The sequence below is a fragment of the Solanum dulcamara genome, chromosome 3, assembly GCF_947179165.1.
Source record: "Solanum dulcamara chromosome 3, daSolDulc1.2, whole genome shotgun sequence".
NCBI lineage: Eukaryota > Viridiplantae > Streptophyta > Magnoliopsida > Solanales > Solanaceae > Solanum > Solanum dulcamara.
This window is the reverse complement of record NC_077239.1, coordinates 33,813,631-33,833,860: the sequence shown is the minus strand read 5'-3', so window position 1 is coordinate 33,833,860 and position 20,230 is coordinate 33,813,631. Positions and strand designations below refer to the sequence as shown.

At 39.1% G+C, this 20,230-nt stretch overlaps 1 pseudogene; it reads left to right on the top strand.

The window, feature by feature from the left end:
• The first annotated feature begins 2,324 nt into the window (after window positions 1–2,324).
• On the top strand, window positions 2,325–2,442 carry LOC129883899 (5S ribosomal RNA; annotated as a pseudogene).
• The last annotated feature ends 17,788 nt before the right edge of the window (window positions 2,443–20,230 follow it).

Here is a 20,230-nt window from a genome sequence, read left to right as displayed (position 1 = left end):
TTCAAGTCTTCCATGTGATAGGAAGTGGTGCATGTAAAGCTTGTCTTTTCCTGCTTCAAGAAAGACTAGACTAAAGGTTTTATAGGATATGGATTTGGATATAGCCCCATTTATAGATTCTGATGTAACTCATGACTTGTACCCACTTTTGAGTGATAAGGACCTTGAAGTAGTTGAACTACGACCCTTAAGCCTCCTATAGGTTAAATAGTGTTGGGATGTGTAAGCTCGTATATCTAGGGGCTCTTAAACATGCTTTAGGATGATATATGTGGGATGTTTGATATTTTACAGAGTTTTACGTACACGTATATACATTATGATATATATGGATCAGGCCGAACGTACCTTGGCACATTTTACTATGTAAGGATCGGGTCGTACGTTCCACAACAGATTATGCATTATACGGATCGGACCGTCGTACCTTGGGAATATTATGCATTATACAGATCGGGCTGTCGTACCTCGGCATTATTATGCATTATATGGATCGGGCTGTCATACCTTGGCATTGTTATACGATATACGGATCAGACCGTCGTTCCTCGGCATTATTATATGATATATAGATCGAGCCATCGTTTCTCGACATGTACTTTCTATATACAGGGATCGGGCTATACATCCCACAGCGTTAATGACATATATATATCTAGCATGATAGATGATGTGTTTGTAACACCGAGTCCCCACGCGGGCCAGATACAGTATGTGATAATGGTATACATGACTTTATTTTGTGATGTGCAGGCACAGTACCTTATTAAATGTTATACTTGGTTTCCTGCATCCCTAGTTTAGTTGTTGTCTCAGTTATGTTGTGCTTATATACTCAGTACATATATCGTACTAACCCCCCTTTTTTCGGGGGGCTGCGTTTCATGCCCACAGATACATATGTTCATTTTGGAGATCCGCCAGCTTAGGATTTCCGCTCAGCTATGTTGGAAGTGCTTCACTGTGTCAGAGCCTAGCTTTTGAGTACTTCTCCTGCGATGTATATATTCATTTATGTAGGGGTACGGCAGGGGCCCTGTCCCGCCATATGTTGTCGTTCCTATTCTTAGAGGTCTGTAGACATATGTGTGTGGGTTTTTTTGAGTTTATTTTGGTTATGCCTATGCGATATGTTGTAAAAGCTATTATGTTGTGGCAGCCTTCTCGGCTGGCTTTCCCCTTTCATGACATGATACAAATAAAAGAGGCTACACGTGTATGAATATTTTATCATCCACTGAATTCATGTGTTTGGTTCCTATATCTAGGAGGCTATATGAACATGAAAAAGTTTTAACCCATTGAGGTTTTTGTGAGCAGTATCACGTTATACATAGTCCAATTTGATTGTAGCCGATATTTATGTAAATGGGGGTCCAGGTCAGACCCCAGTCGCGGCCCACGGGGTTGGGTCATGACAGAAGTGGTATCAGAGCAGTTCGTTCATGGAGTGTCTACAGACCGTGTCTAGTAGAGTCTTGTTTATCGGTGTGCTGTGCACCACATCTATAAACAAGAGGCTACAGGACATTTAGGATGTTACCTTTCTTTCATATCTAAGATCATGCGATAGAACCGAGTCATAGGGAATGAAATTCCTCATACTAACTTGTGATTTCAGCAAAAGGACAACATCGAAAGTAGAAAGTGACTAACGATATTAGAAGTCACAAAGCACACAGGTAAGCAAAGGCACGAATGATAGGTGTCAGGTAAGGTATTGAATTACGATTGTCATATAAAGTTGAAAATTGAAAGGAAAAGTAGACGAAAAGTCTAAACAGGTGCAGTTCGAGTTGAACATATGAGGTAAGTCCATCAGTTTATACTATTGTTGATATTGGGCGCCCTGTGAGGCTGCGATATGACGTGATGTGATATGTATATATGTATCTTTATGCATATTGCCCTTGTGAGGCATTGTTGGCATTTTCTGTGTGCAGGTGTTGAGATAGTAAGAAATATAGAGGAAACTCTACCTAAATTTTCCTTGAAATAAAAAGAAAATGATTTAGGAAAGACTGGTAGTTCTGGACAAAATGATATATTAAGGATAAGACTAACTAAGAATGGTAAGTAACCCACAATAAGAATCGTGAAAAAGGTTAAGAAGTGTTATACTATGGGGTAGAATGCGAACAGGATATGATGTGAATATAATGAGGATAGTTATGAAAATGAGTAAAGCTTTGTGAGGAAGTGGCTAAAGATAGGATGTGGTCCGTGTAATAAGAATATAAGGATAACTTGGGTGGTGCATCTTGGCCTACTAGATCGGCTGCTGGGTCATAGTCTTCTTCGATAGATATGTGCCCCACGGGGGAGGGTGCGATCATACTAGCACTAACGTACTGGATCCCATCAGAACTCTGAAGTTAAGCGTGCTTGGGCAAGAATAATATTAGGATGGGTGACCCCCTGGGAAGCCCTGTGTGGCTGTGATATGAGATGATATGCATGTATATATACACGTTGCCCGTGCATGGCATTGTTGATATAAAGAAGTATTGTGGATACATAACTCCACCGTGAAAGATGATAAGACCCTTGAGATAGGGGATGTAGCTTTGCAAAACAACTAGCGTATTGTGAATTCATTAAAGGGACAAGTGATACTCATTGAGATAAGGCTAGGACTATGACAAAGCTTGGGACACCGAGCGTCGGAAGATAAGTACTGCCTAGTTGAGAATTGGAAACGACTATAAGCCCTAGCTTGTTGTTGATCAAAATAAATGGAAAGTGGCTTCGAATAAATTGCTATGTGACTCGAGTACCCATAATTAGACTGGATTAGCACCTCATGATTGTGTTAAGTTTTCGTACCTAGGCAACCAAAGGTATGGAAGATATAAAGAAAGGCATAGATATGGTGCAGTATATCGAATGTGTTGGAAAAGAATCATATGTGTTGGAAAATTGGAAATAAGAGCGTCAGGTAGAATACAACAGATAGTGACATGGGTACACCCTAAGGGGGAGAAGTGGCTTCAAGTAAGATCCCACACTGGCAAGAGTTAATAAGATCTAAAGGCCAGCAATAAATAGATAGAAGCCATGATATGAGAGACAGTGCGGAGAATTAATAGTAAGGACTTGAATAGTATGACATCAAAGAATAGGTGCATACAAAGGGGATGAATACAACAAGAGAATTACAATGAGAACTTAAACATACTGTAAGGAATAGCCAGGCTATACTCGACTGAAGGTAAGATGTTGGTAACAAAGTTACTGACTACTAATATTGGGGTGTACAAGCAGCAAAATAAGGAAAGGATGAGAGATCTCCCCTATACTGGAATATGAGGAAACTCAAGGGTAAGTAGAGGAAGGAAGTAAGAAACGATACAGGTTTACATACAGACTAGTAAGGTGATGCTAAAGCATCTTTTGGGCTATTTTAAGCTCCTACACATGTTCGTGTAAAGGGTGCAATATGATGTGTGGTAAAGAAACTGGAAAGAAGTAATAGAAAAGAAATATCACCTGTTCCCTATGCCTACAAGTAATCCTAACCTTTGGAACTTTGATATTGATTTCTTGATGAAAGTATATGTTATGGCAACGGGATAGAGGACCTCTCCATATAATTGATATAAGGTTCGGAGGAAGATTTTGGTTTACATTCGAGGACGAATATTCTAAAGGGGGGAAGGATGTTATACCCCGTACCTTTATGCTTCAGAATGTCTTCTTAAGCTTCTTGAAAGATGTCCCGTGACCCAGATTATCTATAACATGATTAAATAACTGTAAGGAAGGGAGGACATGACTCCCCTTGAGAGTGAAGGTTGGAAATAGGTCTATAAGGATTTGAAATGAATTGGAGGCCGAGAAATGAGTCGTAAGACTCGACTTACTTACGTAAGCTACTAACTTGGACAACTTACATAACTAAGCCACTAGAGTACATTTTGAGCTTACGTAGCAAGGATTAAATGGGCTCCTAAAGTAAGATGAGATTACGAACCCATGGGAGAGGCAGAAGGAGGTGTAGCACCTACTCGGAAGCAAGCAGGTGATGCATCTACTTTGACTAAGTAGGTGATGCACCTACTTGGACCAAGTAGGTGACACACCTACTTGAGGTGGGTCCCACACCGCCACATGGCAGCCTTGGAGACTAGGTATGGATTCGTGGCCCAATAAGGGCTTGACACATGTCACCCTTAGGGGATGACATGTGGCACTTTCTAAGGAACCATATATATGTATGCTAATGACTCTTAAGTCATTATTTATCCAAAATCAGCCCAAAACATAGAGAGAAAAATGTGGAGAAGAGGAAGGGAAGGAGGCAGCCATGGTTTAGAAGAATTAAAGGTGAGTTCTTCACTTCTCCTCCGTCAATTAGTTATCTACGGTGTTCCTCAACTACGTGGAGGTGTATATGTGTATATTACGATGCTTACGGAACCATATTTTCAGTTCTACACTTGGAAAACTAAGAGAAGCTTAAAGAGAAAATGCTAGGGAACAGACCCATTTTTTAATTAAACTGCTGTTAGTAAAACGAGTATAACTCCTTGTGTAAGGCTTCTTTTTAAGTTATTCAAGATGTTTTGGAAAGATATTTCTTAGGGATATAACTTTCATTTAGACTCTACAACCCAGTTTTGCTTTTCTTTGCTCCAACAATGATGGTGAAGCATGGGGGAGCTGCTGCCCAGATTGTGTTTTGGAAATCCTACACGGACACCTGTGAGTATTTTGGTCATATATTTTCGTAAAAAATTGCTGTAGGGGTAATTCAAAATTGTTTTTGACCTTGATACACATGTATATAACTTTCATAGAGGCCATAAATCCCATTTCCCTCAATTACCCCTCCGAAACTAAGCGACAATATAAGACAGTGGGCTGTCCAGATTTCACGTTTTGGATAGTTTTGGCGAGTTTGACAAGTTTAACATAAGTTAAGGCCTTTCCTTTTAAATTGGAGTTTATGGTGTTGTTATAGAGGGTATTATACGTTGTGTAAGTGGCTAGAAATGTGAAAATATGATAAATATGTTTGACGCCCGAAATAAACTAAATTGGAGTCGCTAGAAGTGAATTGTCGTCGAAATAAAGTGTCGTTCTTGTAAGTTGTTGTTGCAGGGTGTAATGTATTGTTGTAGGGCCTAAATGCGTTCTAAAAGGGGTATGGATGCTGCTGGTTTCATCCACACGACCCCTCATTGCGTATAACAAAGGCGTTACAAAATAAAGGCTAGACGCCCTATTGTCCTACCATATTTTTGAATATGTCGTTTGGAGTTTATGTTGTATATTGTTGGTGTGAATTACTGCAGGTTGTTGTGGTTGGTTGGATGTAGGTCTTAGGGACCTAATTGGAAATTTGGATAGGGCACATTATAGGGAAGGTGCTGCCCAATTTTCATCGACGCCTTAGCGAATAACAGAACTAGTCGGGGAAACGACTAAGGAAATAGATTCCATTAATACTAAGATATAACCTAGGGTGATGGAAAGTAAAAGGGGTTGATATTCATACTACTTTCATGTTGAATAGGTTCAAAGGACGACGAGGCAAGCAGGATAAGGAATAATTCAGACAAGGTATGTAAAGTTATTCCTTCTTTTGGCATGTTTTGGTATAAATATGTAGAGCCTATCTGTTCTTTCTTTTGGGCATGTGTTATATCTAAGTGACAAGTGATATTTGTATGAAGCTTGGGGTAACTCTATTCATGAGCTCTGAACATGATTCATGATTCATAATTCGTGTTCATAATTGAATGTTAAGACTATTAAAGTAGTTAAGCTTCCATTCCTCAAGTATTCTATATACTGAGAAGTAGTGTATGTAAAGTTATTCCTCCTCTCCTTTGGCACGACTTAGATGTAAGTATTATGTATATGAAGTTTGAAGTTATTCCACTCTTAAAACTCTGAGGGTGAGTTAAGACCCTTGTTCACTTCCTACTGATTAGAACTCCTGTAACAAGTTGAGTCATTACTTTTCAAGTCTTTCATGTGATAAGAAGTGGTGCATGTAAAGCTTGTCTTTTCCTGCTTCTAGAAAGACTAGACTAAAGGTTCTATAGGACATGGATTTGGATATAGCCCCATTTATAGATTCTGGATGTAACTCATGACTTGTACCCACTTTTGAATGATAAAGACCTTGAAGTAGTTGAACTACGACCCTTAAGCCTCCTATAGGTTGAATAGTGTTGGGATGTGTAAGCTCGTATATCTAGGGGCTCTTAAATATGCTTTAGGATGATATATGTGGGGTGTTTGATATTTTACAGAGTTTTACGTACACGTATATACATTATAATATATATGGATCGGGCCGAATGTACCTCGGCACATTTTGCTATGTAAGGATTGGGTCGTACGTTCCACGACAGATTATGCATTATACGGATCGGGCCATCATACCTTGGCAATATTATGCATTATACGGATCAAGCCGTTGTACTTCGGTATTATTATGCATTATATAGATCGGGCCATCATACCTTGGCATTGTTTTACGATATACGGATCGGGCCATCATTCCTCAGCATTATTATATGATACATGGATCGGGCCATCATTCCTCGGCATGTACTTTCTATATACAGGGATCGAGCTGTACATCCCGCAGCGTTAATGGCATATATATACCTAGCATGATAGATGATGTGTTTGTAACACCGAATCCCCGCGCGGGCCAGATACGGTATGTGATAATGGAATACATGACTTTATTTTGTGAGGTGCAGGCACAGTACCCTATTAAATGTTATACTTGGTTTCCTGCATCCCTAGTTCAGTTGTTATCTCAGTTATGTTGTGCTTATATACTCAGTACATATATCGTACTAACTCTCCTTTCTTCGGGGGGCTGCGTTTTATGCCCGCAGGTATAGATGTTCATTTCGGAGATCCGCCAGCTTAGGATTTCCGCTCAGCTATGTTGGAAGTGCTTTACTGTTTTAGAGCCTAGCTTTTGAGTACTTCTCCTGCGATGCATATATTCGTTTATGCAGGGGTACGGCGGGGCCCTATCCCGCCATATGTTGTCGTTCCTATTTTTAGAGGTCTGTAGACACATGTGTGTGGGTTTTTTGGAGTTTATTTTGGTTATGCCTATGTGATATGTTGTAAAAGCTATTATGTTGTGGCAGCCTTTTCGGCTGGCTTTTCCCTTTCATGACATGATGCAAATGAAAGAGGCCACACGCGTATGAATATTTTATCACCCACTGGGTTCATGTGTTTGGTTCCTATATCTAGGAGGCTATATGAACATAAAAAAGTTTTAACCCATTGAGGTTTTTGTGAGCAGTATCACATTATACATAGTCTAATTTGACTGTAGCTGACAATTACGTAAACGAGGGTCCAGGTCGGACCCCAGTCGCGGCCCACGGAGTTGGGTCGTGACAATAGACAACGGACCATTACAAGTGGTAGGAAAGAAATGAAAAATAATAATATTAATAATAAGAAAAGAATAATAATAACAATATAATAAGATAACCCCAAGACCTGCAATCAGTTGGTAGTCGAGTTACTAGACTAAATAAGGAAGTACAGGGGTTATACATATACAATGATAATAATAGTAATACAGACTATCTTGGATTATAAAATAAAGACTAGTCCAAGCCAAAGCAGAGTGAGACAAGCAACTCTGAATGCCAAGAGCTCACCTAAGTCTCCAAAATCAAGAGCTACTCCACACAATATCCAAATCAGCAAGGAAAAACCCGTACTATGATATGAAGGGTACATAGGTGTAGTATGAGCACCAAAAAGTGGCACTTAGTAGGCATCGGCCGACTGATAAAGCAAGTATAAAGAACATGTAAGCAAAGGGTATAAATCACAAGTAACTAACAAAAATAAAACGGAAGCCTGCATAAGAAATATCTTATACAAGGAAGGAAGAGGATAGGAAAGAAGCATGGGACCAAAGGACATACCTGGTGGCGCTAGCCCACACCTAAACAAGAAAGCACACTAACAAGGAGGACAACTAAGTGACAACCTACTAATAGAAGTAAACACAAATATAATGTAAAGGCCCAAAGGACCGCATCTCCTAAATCCCTACACAAAAGGATAGATAAATAAAAATAAGGGTAGTACCTATTTTAAAACAAGAGACCACCCTTTATACCAACACAAGTTTCCAAATAGTGATATAATACCTCCCGAGCCCTTGTGAGACCAATAGGTTTACTCATAAACAAGTAAACTCATATGGCACCCATACTACCAACAGGTACAAACAAATATGCCGGTGATAGAAAATGCATATATGAATATGATTCATGAAATAAAATCAGCAGTACCATCAGTGCCAAGTGTGTCTTACCAAGATATATACACCTACTTCTAGTCCCAACCAGGGAGTAGGACACATGTGCCACTTTGGGATCTCCGTGGGGGCTCAAGAACACCCCTATATACTTTCTTGGTCACGATCTAGGTCTCATATCAATATAGGTGTATCAATCTGTATATTGGATCATCAAAAATCCGCTCTATTATGGTGACCTGAGATAAAAAGTCTAATCTATATAGAAAGTGTTACACCCCACACTCTCGATCTCGAAATGTCTCTTAAGTTCCTTAGACATTAACATGTGAGCCAGATAAGATATGATACTATCAAACGACTCTAAGGAAGGGAGATGTGTTACCCCATAGTAGAGAAGGTTGGAAATAGAGTCATAAGAATCCAGAAGGAATTGGAGGCCAAATAATGAGTCATAGGAATCGATTTACCTACATAAGCTACCAACTTAGAGGTCTTAAATACTTGAGTTACTTGAGGACATACTAAGCTTACGTAGCATGGATTACATAGGCTCCTAAAATAAGACCAAATTATGAACCCACGAGGAAGGGGAAAAGACGACACGTGGCAGCCAATGGAGGAGTGACACGTGGAAGAACCTAAAGAAAGCAGGTGACCCACCTACTTGGGGTCAAGTAGGTGACCCACCTGCTTGGGGGAAGTTGGCCCCACTGCCACGTGGCAGCCCCTCCTTTAATGCATGGATACGGTGGCCCAATATGGACTGGACACGTGTCCCCCTTAGGGGATGACACATTTCACCTCTTGGGACCACATATATATATGTACATGTAACATATACTTGAGTTCCTGCACCTAAATCTGCAGCAAAACAAAGAAATCAAACCCTAAACTTGGAGAGAAAAGTGTGGCGGCTAGGAGGAAAAAAATAGGTAAGTCTCAATTTCGTTCTATAAATTAATTATCCAGAGTATACCATGATGATATGGAGGTATTATAAGTGTAAAAGCATGACTTGATGTAGCCAAAACGGACAGCAAACAGTACACAGAGTTTCAGCGCGACTAGAGAAGTTCCGAGGTGAATTTTGGCGAGTTTTGGCTAATTTCGGGTAAGGTAAGACTTCTCCTTTAAAATTGGACTTTATGGAGTTGTTATGTAGGGTATTATATACCTTTTATACTTCTGGAAGTATAAAAAAGGTCGTGGAAATGCTCGATAATAGAAACAATCAAAAGTGAAGTCGTCGTAGTTAAATTGTAGTCAAAATGGGGTGTTGTGCGTGTGGGGTGATGCTGAAGGTGTGTGGTGATGTATTGAAGGGCCTAAATGTATTTTAAAAGGGGTTTGGGTGCTTCTGGTTGGAGCGACACGACTCCTCATTTCGTATAATTAAAGGTTTTATGAAACAAAGACTAGAAACCCTATTTTGGTATTACAACTCTCAGCAAGTTGGGTAGAGTTTATATTGTGTAATGTTGCCATGTTTTAGTTGTATATGAGATGCAGGTTGTTGTTGTTGGTTGGATTTAGTAATTAGGTATGTAATTGGGAATTTGGATAGGGCATATTATAGAGGAGATGCTGCCCAATTTCCGGTAATTCTTTAAACGAGTTAAGGAACTAGTCGAAGAGGCGAGCGAGGAAATGAGTTATGTGAATACTGAGGTGCAACCGAAGGCGCTGAAAAGTTTAAGGTTGTTGATACTCGCCTTTCTTCCATGTTAAATAAGTTTGAAGGCTGACGTCATGGACGTGATTAAGAGAAGTCCATACGAGGTATGTGAAGCTTTCTTTTGGCGTGTTTTTGGAATAAGTATGTAGAGCTATCTTTCTTTTCTTTTGGCATGTCTTAGATGTAAGTTATGAATGATATGTATGTGATATTTGGGATTCAATCCATTCATAAAGCCCATAATATAAGTCGAAACTCTCATTTACTTTTTGATGTTAGAACTCCTGCAATAGCTGGGTTGTTGCCTTTAAGTCTTCTATGTGATGAAAAATAGTACATGTAAATCCTATCTCTTCTTTCTTTTAGAATGACTTAATTTTAAGTAAAATGATATATTATATGGGTTTAGAAATAATTCCATTTATGAGCTCTGAGTGTAACTCGTGACTTGTAGTCACTTCTGAACATTAAGAGTCTAAAAGTAGTTAAACTACTATTCTCGAGCCTACTATATAATGAATAGTAAGTGGAGGTACCAACTCCTCTTTTTAAAGGCCCTGAAATGATAAATGTGTCTGATTGCATAAGTTGAGTCTTTGACTAAATAAATTGTGTTTCTAATTGCATAGACTATATTTTTGATTGCATAAATTATGTGGCATTATCTTGATGCATGTCCGTAATCCCTGAAGCCCCAACTGATGTAAGCCCTAATGACATCTAAAGGGGTACCTCGAATAATTACTCCCCTGGTCTTCAGGTGACGGTTCACTTGAATGTTTCATCGAGTCTCAAATAATGACTTAGTTGCATATGGTTTCGAACTACACTACTCATGCATATTGTAACCTATCCTTCCTCGAGTTCCACGATGGGTCGGGAATGTTATCCTACATAGTTTTACTATTTTTTTCACCGTGTCCCAGGCCAAATATGTACAATTCCACGCACGGGGAGATGATTCCATACGTGAAGTGTGATATATGTTATATGTTATGATGATACGATTATTCACCGAGTATCGGGCCGGCTGTAATATGATGGTATATGTGGTAAAATAAGGAAAGAATACCGAGTCCCTCCTTAGAGGGCCAGATACTGTATGTATATTATGCTGGTATGCTATAGACGTACACCACTCCATTCACTGAGTCCCTCACTAAAGGGTCGGATACTTTATGTAGGCGTGCATATGAGATTAGAGTGATATATTTGTGACCCCGAGCCCTGTAGTGAACTAGATGTAATATGATGACATACAAGATAAGATTATACCATATATGATGATATGATGCCGTATACGATGATATGATAAAATAAAATGCATGATGATATAATGACATGTGAATATGAGGAAATGATTATGACACCGACTTCACTAGAGGGCTGGGCATAGGATATGATGATGTATATGATTACGTGTCCTAAGGTACAGGTACAGTAAATCGTTAAATTATTATACTTGTCCCTTGCATCCCTATTTCAATTATGGTCTCAGTTATGATGTGTTATGATTTACATACTCAGTACATATATTGTATTGACCCCCCTTTTCTCGGGGGGCTGGGTTTCATGCCAGCAAGTACATGTATTCATTTTGGAGATCCGTCAGCTTAGGATTTTCTCTCAGCTATGTTGTAAGTGATCTACTGTTCTTGAGCCTAATTTTTGATACTGGTCAGGTAATATGTATATATTTGTATATTTAGGGATACGGCGGGGTCCCTATCCCGCCATATGATGCAGTTATTACTCGTAGAGGTCTGTAGACATGTGTATGTGGGTTATTTATAAGTTCGTTTCAATTGTGCTCATATGACTTATTGCAAATGTTTTTGTGGTATAGCAGCCTTGTCGGCTCGCCTGTCCTTTCCTGTTATGATACAGGTGAATAAGGCTATAAGTTTATGGAATTTTTTTTGACCCATTAGAGTTGTGTATAGTATCACATCACACATGGTTCAACCTAAGCGTAGCTGATAGGTACGTATACGGCGGTCAAGGTTGGACCCTACTCGCGGCCTACAAGGTTGGGTCATGATAGAAGTGGTAACAGAGTTGTTCATCCTTGGAATGTCTACAGACCGTGTCTAGTAGAGTCTTGTTCATTGGTGTGTTGTGCACCACATCTATAGACAGAAGGCTACAGGACATTTAGGATGTTACCTTTCTTTCATATCTAAGATCGTGCGATAGAGCTGAGTCATAGGGAATGAAATTCCTCATACTAACTTGTGATTTCAGTAGAAGGACAACATCGATAGAAGAAGGTGACTGGCGATATTGGAAGTTACAAAGCACATAGATAAGCAAAGGCACAAAAGATATATGTCGGGTAAGGTATTGAGGTACAATTGGAATGTAAAGTTTAATTTGAAAGGAAAAGTAGCCAGGAAAGTTAACAGGTGCAGTTTGAGTGGGCATATGAGGTAAGTCTATTTTTATACTGTTGATATTGGGTGCCCTGTGTGGCTGTGATATAAGATGATATGAATATATATATGTGCCCTGGGTGGCTGTGATATGATACGATATAAATATATATATGTGTGCCCTGTGAGGCATTGTTGATATTTTCTGCGTGCAGCTATTGAGAAGTAAGAAATACAGAGGAAACACTACCCAAATTTTCCTAGAAATAAGAAGAGAATGAGATACAGGGCTGTAGTATGTCTTGAAAGTTTATGCTCGCAACAATAATGAGATTTGACTAAACGAGTATGGCCGACCTTGAGAAATAAGTTAATTATTAAGATAATGACAATAGAAACTAGGATGTCGATACTGGTATAGTAGAATGAAGTTAGAAAGGACCTATAAGACAAAAAAATGACTTAGAGAGAACTGATAGATCGGGATAAAACAATATAGTAAGGCATCGCCTGAATTGATACATATGGATAAACTATGACAAGTTATAGTTAAAGGAAGTAACAGTATGATTAAGATAAGAGTACGAGGGATAAAGAACTGTGACGGATATGAAGTGTTAATAAGACAGCTTGTGAAATATTAAGGATAATACTAACTAAGAAGGGTAAGTAGCCCATAGTAAGAATCATGAAGAAAGTCAAGCGGTGTTATACTATGGGACTGAATGCGAATAGGGTACCAGGTGAATATAACAAAAACCGTTATGAGAATAAGCAAAGCTTAGTAAGGAAATAACTAGAAGGTATGACGTGGTCCATGCGAATGGAATGTAAAGATAGGTGTGAAACGGAAAAATAAGCTATGGAACAAATAAGAAGATAAAGATTTATCTTCTCACCTTTTTGTACTACACCTTTAGTTCATTGCTATATATTCCATTTTTCATCTGATACTCATACTTATTAATCACATCTATCTTGAGTGCTCCCTACAGTAGTGCTTCTATTCTTTCAGTCCATGGCCATTCTTGTCCCCGAGGAGTTTCATGGTACCCCCATATCTCTTGGGAAAATCATTCCTTGGTATCACAGACCCTTCTGAATCCTTCTAGTATGTTATCCAATATATGAAGCACATAATTCTGAACAGCCCATAAGTTCATGTCTTCCATCCACAAGATCTTTTAGTCACTTCATAACCAATAAAAGGTTACCATAAAGTATCCTGTAAGAACTACCAGAAGGAAATTAAGATCCAATAAGCACCACAATACTGTTTAGTGCCTAATTCGTATGGTTTCCCTCTAGGTTCATTCTGGAGTCGTGAACAACTTATCTAGTTCACCACTAATGGTTGAGGGTTCTGTACTTTCCCACCAAAGTGGAACCCAATTGCTAGACCCCTTGCCCTCTAATAGGAGTTTTCCTCCGATCTAAAACTTTCTAATTAAACATGGGCCCCTTACCAACAACACAGAGGGTACCCCAATAACTTTAGTTCATCACTATAGGGGTACTCGGCATCAACTTCCAAGTCGTATGATAAACTTATAATTCATTCCCTTTTTTTCTAGAAAATTTTGGAAGAGTTTCCTCTATTCCTTCCTATCCCAAACCTGTACTCAGGAAATACCAGCAATGCCATGCAAGGCCAACGTATATATGCATCCATATCGTATTATATCACATCCATAATGCCTCATAGGGACAACATGTATATATTCATATCACAGCCACCCAGGGCGCCCAATATCAACCAAAGTATAAAATGATGGGCTTACCTCATATGTCCAACTCGAACTGCACCCGTTACACTTTCCTGTCTACTTCTCCCTACAATTTTCAATTTTACATTTCAATTATATTTCAATCTTCTTACCTTATCCAGTATCCCTTTTTCAGACCATTACTTACTTGTATACTGTGTGGCTTCTAATATCATGCGTCACTTTCTTCTGTTGATGTCGTTCTTCAACTGAAACCTAAGGTTAGAAAAATGAATTTCATGTCCTATGGCTAGGCTTTCTCGCATGATCTAAGACAAGAAAGGAAGATAACATCCTAAATATCCTGTAGCCTCTTGTTTATAGATATGGTGCACAACACACGAATAAACAAGACTCTACTAGACATGGTCTGTAGACATTCTAAGGACTAAACCGCTCTGATACCACTTCTGTCACAACCCAATCTCGTAGGCCATAATGGGTGCACGAATTGGGCACTCGTGTATATCTCTGCTATCTGTAAGTAAATTTGTCCCCTGTTTATGTTATAGCACATCAACATGCAGGATAACATATAAGCCGACGAAGCTTATCATAGGCACAATTGTACATACATGCATCTATAACCCATACACAACCCATATACAAATCCACAGACCTCTAAGAGTAAGAACAATAACATAAGGCGGGACAGGTCCCCCGCTGTACCTATGAATAAATAAATATATACATCGAGGGTTAATACTAAAACTAGGCTCCGGCACAATGGAGCACTTCAGAACTGCTGAGTGGAACTTTTACACTGACGGATCCCCAAGGTAATCTGTAACTGTGGGCATGAACGTAGCCTCCTAGAAAGGGGAGGTCAGTACGACATATGTATTGAGTATGTAAAGCATAGATATTTCATAAACGAAGTCACATATGAAGTAGAGATCTAGGAAACAAATATGATACTCAAAAAGGCACTATACTTGTGTCCTATGAGACAAATCGTGCCCATCGTTATCATATATCGCACCCGGCCCATTATGGGGCTCGAGGCCATAATCATATATCATACCTCAACACCACATCATCATATTATATCATTACATACATATATCATACCTGGCCCATTATGGGACTCAGTGTCATTACATTATCATATACCGTACCTGGCCCTTTATGGAACTCGGTGTCATCATATTATCATATACCATACTCGGCCCTTTATGAGACTTGGTGTCATATTATCATACACCATACCAGCCCTTTATGAGACTCGGTGTCATATTTATTATATATCGTACCCGACTTTTTATGGGACTCGGTGTCATAATCATCATATACCATACCCGACCCTTTATGGGACTCGGTGTCATAATCATCATATACTATATCCGGCACTTTATGAGACTCGGTGTCATAATCATCATATATCGTACCCGGCCCTTTATGGGACTCGGTGTCACAATTATCCTATTATCATCTGAGACTCAATAAAACGATCATACTGGACTATCCTTTGAGGTTCAGAATGGTAATATCCCAAGTGCCCTCTAAGTGTAATTAGGGGTCATATCAACTAAAGTCTCAGGAATCATAGGCATTTATCAAGTAATGCCAAACGGCTTATGAAATCAGAGGTATTGGTCATCATAGAGTCCTTAGGAATAGGAGCTTATAAAAGTAAGGACATGAGTCACTATAGCACCTGTGATCATATAGACTTTAACACGCCAATTCCTGTTTTACGTACAGAAGGCTCGAGGATAGTAGCTAAACTACCATAAGAGCAGTAATGTTAGAAAATGAGTAAGAGACAAGAATCCTATTCAGAACTTAAGAATGAGATTACCCCAGCTTGTATACATATCACTTACTTTTAGGATATGCCAAACGAGAAGAGAGGATAGTTTATATACTTACTACTTTCTATCACATAGAATCTTTGACAGGAAATAACTCAACTAGTATAGGAGTTCTACCATCGAGAAGTGAATAAGACTTATGGACCATACTTGGAGTTTTAAGAATAGAATTACTCCCAAATTTCATACACATCTCATCTTTCTGTCACGACCCAACCTCGTAGGCTGCGACTGGGGTCCGACATGGACCTCCCGTACATATATCTATTAGCTATGGTCATGTTGAATCGTAAATAAGATAATATCATGCAACATAGCCTCACTGGGCGATAACATTTTCATAAAATTATAGCCCTTTTCATTTGTATCACCACATGACAGGGCACGCAAGCCGACAAGGCTGCCATAACATAATCACGTATATCATATATTAGGTAGAACCAGTTGAATCAAACTGACATACACAACCCACATATACATGTCTGCAGACCTTTAAAATATAAATGACAACATATGGCGGAATAGGGCCCCCGCGCACCCCCTAATGGACAAAACAATGTTATACATCAGTGGACAGTATCAAAAACTAGGCCCTAATACAATGGAGCCTCTTCCAGCAGAGCTGCATGGAATCCTAAGCTGACGGACTCCCAAAACCTGTATCTGTACCTGCGGGCATGAATGCAGCCCCCCGAAGAAAGGGGGTCAGTACGATATATGTACTGAGTATGTAAAACGTAACATAATACAACCGGAGGTATATCCAAAGTAGAAAAGCAGGGGAATCAATTATCAAATCAGAAATATGTACCTGTACTCTGTGTATCATAAAAGTATGCATGCTCAACTTATACAATATATCCGACCCTTTCAAGGGCCCGGTGAATCATATCTGTAGGACCATCATAGGCCCGACGCCATCACCCCTTATTACAACATATCATCACACATATATACATACGTACCCGGCCGTCTAGTAAAGGGCTCAGTGGACAATGCAGTGAGTTGTGCACGATAACGTACCCAGCCCAGGACTCGGTAAAAGAAGTGTTACGATATACACGAGTAGAGTAGTGAGTAACTATATGCAATTCAAATTATTATCAGAGACTCGACAGAATAAGAAAGTTAAGTTTTTATTTGAGGACCCGAGTAATGGTGTAGTCATCTCGAATATCCCTTAAATGCCATTATGGGCTGTCTCAAAAGTAATCTCGGGGGCCCTGGACATGTATTAACCTAGGGACAAATCATTTATAAAATCAGAAATACTTATTACCTTATAGTCCCTAGGACGTAGAGCCTGTACATTTGTTACCTCTTTAACTTATAAAAGTTTCCAGGGAAAGTAGTTCAACTACTATAGGAGTTTAATATTCATAAGTAATTAAGGGATGTTTAAGAATGGAGTTACCTCGGAATTCAGATCAGATTCAACTTACAACTAAGACAAGGACATGCCCCAAAAGAAGAAAGAGAATAAGCTCTATATAGTCTATACTTTCCTTTAGGTGATCTTCATATACATATTTTGTACCCGGCCCTTCATGGGGCTCGGTGAACCACTATGGCATTGTAACCTCATTTTTGTATCAAATACATCTTAATGGAAATGAGAGATAGCTTCCCATACATTACATTCTGACACATAGAAGCCCTACTAGGCAATACTTAATCTTCATAGGAACTCTAATATTGAACAGTGGATAGGGGTTATGAGGCATACTCGGAATTCTAGAAATGGAATTATCCCCGCACTTCATATACAATTCACTTAAGGCTAAACATTGCCAAAAGGAAAGAAAGATAGCTGTACAAACTTATACCAAAACATGCCAAGAGAAAGCTTTACATACCTTTATGAGTTACTCTTTATCTCGTTCACCTCGTCGTCCTTTGGACCTATTCAACGTGGAAGTAATGCGAATATCAACCACTCCAGACTTTCCAGCACTTTCAGTTGCACCTTAGTATTCATGGAACCTATTTCCTTGTTCGTTTCTTCGACTAGTCCTTTAATTAGTTAAGGCGTTACCAAAAATTGGGCAGCACCTCCCCTATAATGTGCCCTATCCAAATTTCCAATTAGGTCCCTAAGACCTACAGCCAAACAACAACAACATCCTACAGCAATACACACCAACAATATACAATATAAACTCCAAATGACTCATTCAAAAAAATGAGATCAAATAGGGCGTCTAGTCTTTATTCTATAACGCCTTTCATTATATGAAACGAGGGGTCATGTGGCTGAAACCAACAGCATCCACACCCCTTTTAGAATGTATTTAGGCCCTGCAACAATACATTACACCCCTGCAGCAACAACTCACTCAAAACTCTTAAAACGTGAATTCTGGAGAGCTTACTGTTTTACCTTGTCGCTTCGTTTCAAAGGGGTAATAGAGGGAAACAGGATTTATGTCCCTCATGAAAGTTATAGAAATGCGTCTTAGGGTCGCATATAATTTTGAATCACCCCTACATCAATTCTGTACAAAAAGATATGCCCAAAACACCAACAGTAGTCCGTGTAAGATTTCCAAAACCAAAATTTGGACAGTACCTCCTCTACACTTCATCACCCTTTTTCGAGAAGCTAAAAGCAAAAATGGATTTTAAAGTTTAAACGAAAGTTATAGGCCTCTGAAATAACTTTCCAAAACATATTGAATTTCCCGAAATGAAGCTATACACAAGAATTTATACCAATATTACTAACAATTGTCCCCTCCAAAAATGGGTTTGTTAACTAGTTTTTAACGTTTTCCCTCTTTGTTCTTTCAACTTTCTCTCAATTTCCAAGCTGAAGAATTAATTTTGTAGACATCGTAAGATATATATATATACACCTCCACGTACTTAAGGAACACCGTATATAATTAATTCACAGAGGAAAATTAGAAAACTTACCTCAAAGCCTTCAAACCATGGCTGCCTCTTCCTCTCACGTTTTCTCTCTATGTTTTGGCTGATTTTGGATAATGAATAAGTGAATAGTCACATAGTACATATATATATGAGGTGAAACGTGTCAGCCCCTAAAGGTGACACATGTCAGGCCCTTATTGGGCCACCTCAACCATGCGGCTAATGGGGTGCTGCCACGTGGCAGCGGGGTCCACCCCCAAGCAGGCAGGTGAGTCACCTACTTGCTTGTCACCTGCTTGCTTGAGGTGCTTGCTTTTCACCTGCTTGCTTCACTTTCGTAAGTTTGGAAACTAGTTTTTGCTCCCTCTCGTAGGTTCGTAATTTTGTCTTATTTTAAGAGCCTATGTAACCCATGCTACACAAGCTTGGTACGTACTCCAATAGCTTAAGTATGCAAGACTTCCAAGTTAGTAGCTTACATAGGTAAAGCGAGTCCTACGACTCATTACTTGGCCTACAATTCCTTCCGGATTCTTATGACTCTATTTCCAACCTTCTCTACTATGGGGTATCACATTCTCCCTTTCTTAGAGTCGTTTGATAGAGTCGTAGCATATCCGGCTCACATGATAATGTCTAAGGAACTTATGAGACATTCCGAGTTTTAAAAGCATGGGGTGTAACACTTGTGCTAAGACATACCAAGGAAAAGGAGTTAGCGTCACATACCCTCCATCATATAGAAGGGTTGAGAGTCGTAGCTTAATTATTATGGAAATTCTAACATTAGGAAGTTGGTAAGACTCATAAATCTTGCTCGGAGCTTTATGGATAGTATACTCCCCAGAGCTTACATCATGTGGTACTTATATCAAGACATACCAAAAGAAGAGAAAGGATAAGCTTCACATACTTATGCCAACGACATGCCAAGAGAAAGAAAGATAGATTTACATACTTATGCCAACGACATGCAAAGAGAAGAGAAAGGATAAGCTTTACATACTTATGCCAAAAACATGCCAAGAGAAGGAAGGTAGCTTCACATACCTCTTTAGGGATTAATCGTAACCCAGCTTGCCTTGATATCTCCTTAACCTATTTAACATGAAAGTAATACTAATATTAATAACCTTTCATTTTCCAATTTCCAACTCTACACCCAAGTATTTATAGGAACCATTTTCTTATCCATTTCCCTCGACTAGCTTATTACTAGTTCTGAAGTTGCCGAAAATCGGGCAGCATCTCCCTTATAAATTACTCTATCCGACTGCTAATTGGAGAATCCATATTACCAAAAACAACCATTATTTATATATACAATCAAATCACTTCAACGTTACTCAATACAACTCCAAACAACTAGCTCAAAATTATGATACCAAAATAGAGTTTTTATCCTTTATTTCGTAAAACCTTTAACAATACGAAATAGAGGGTAGTGTAACTGCAACCAA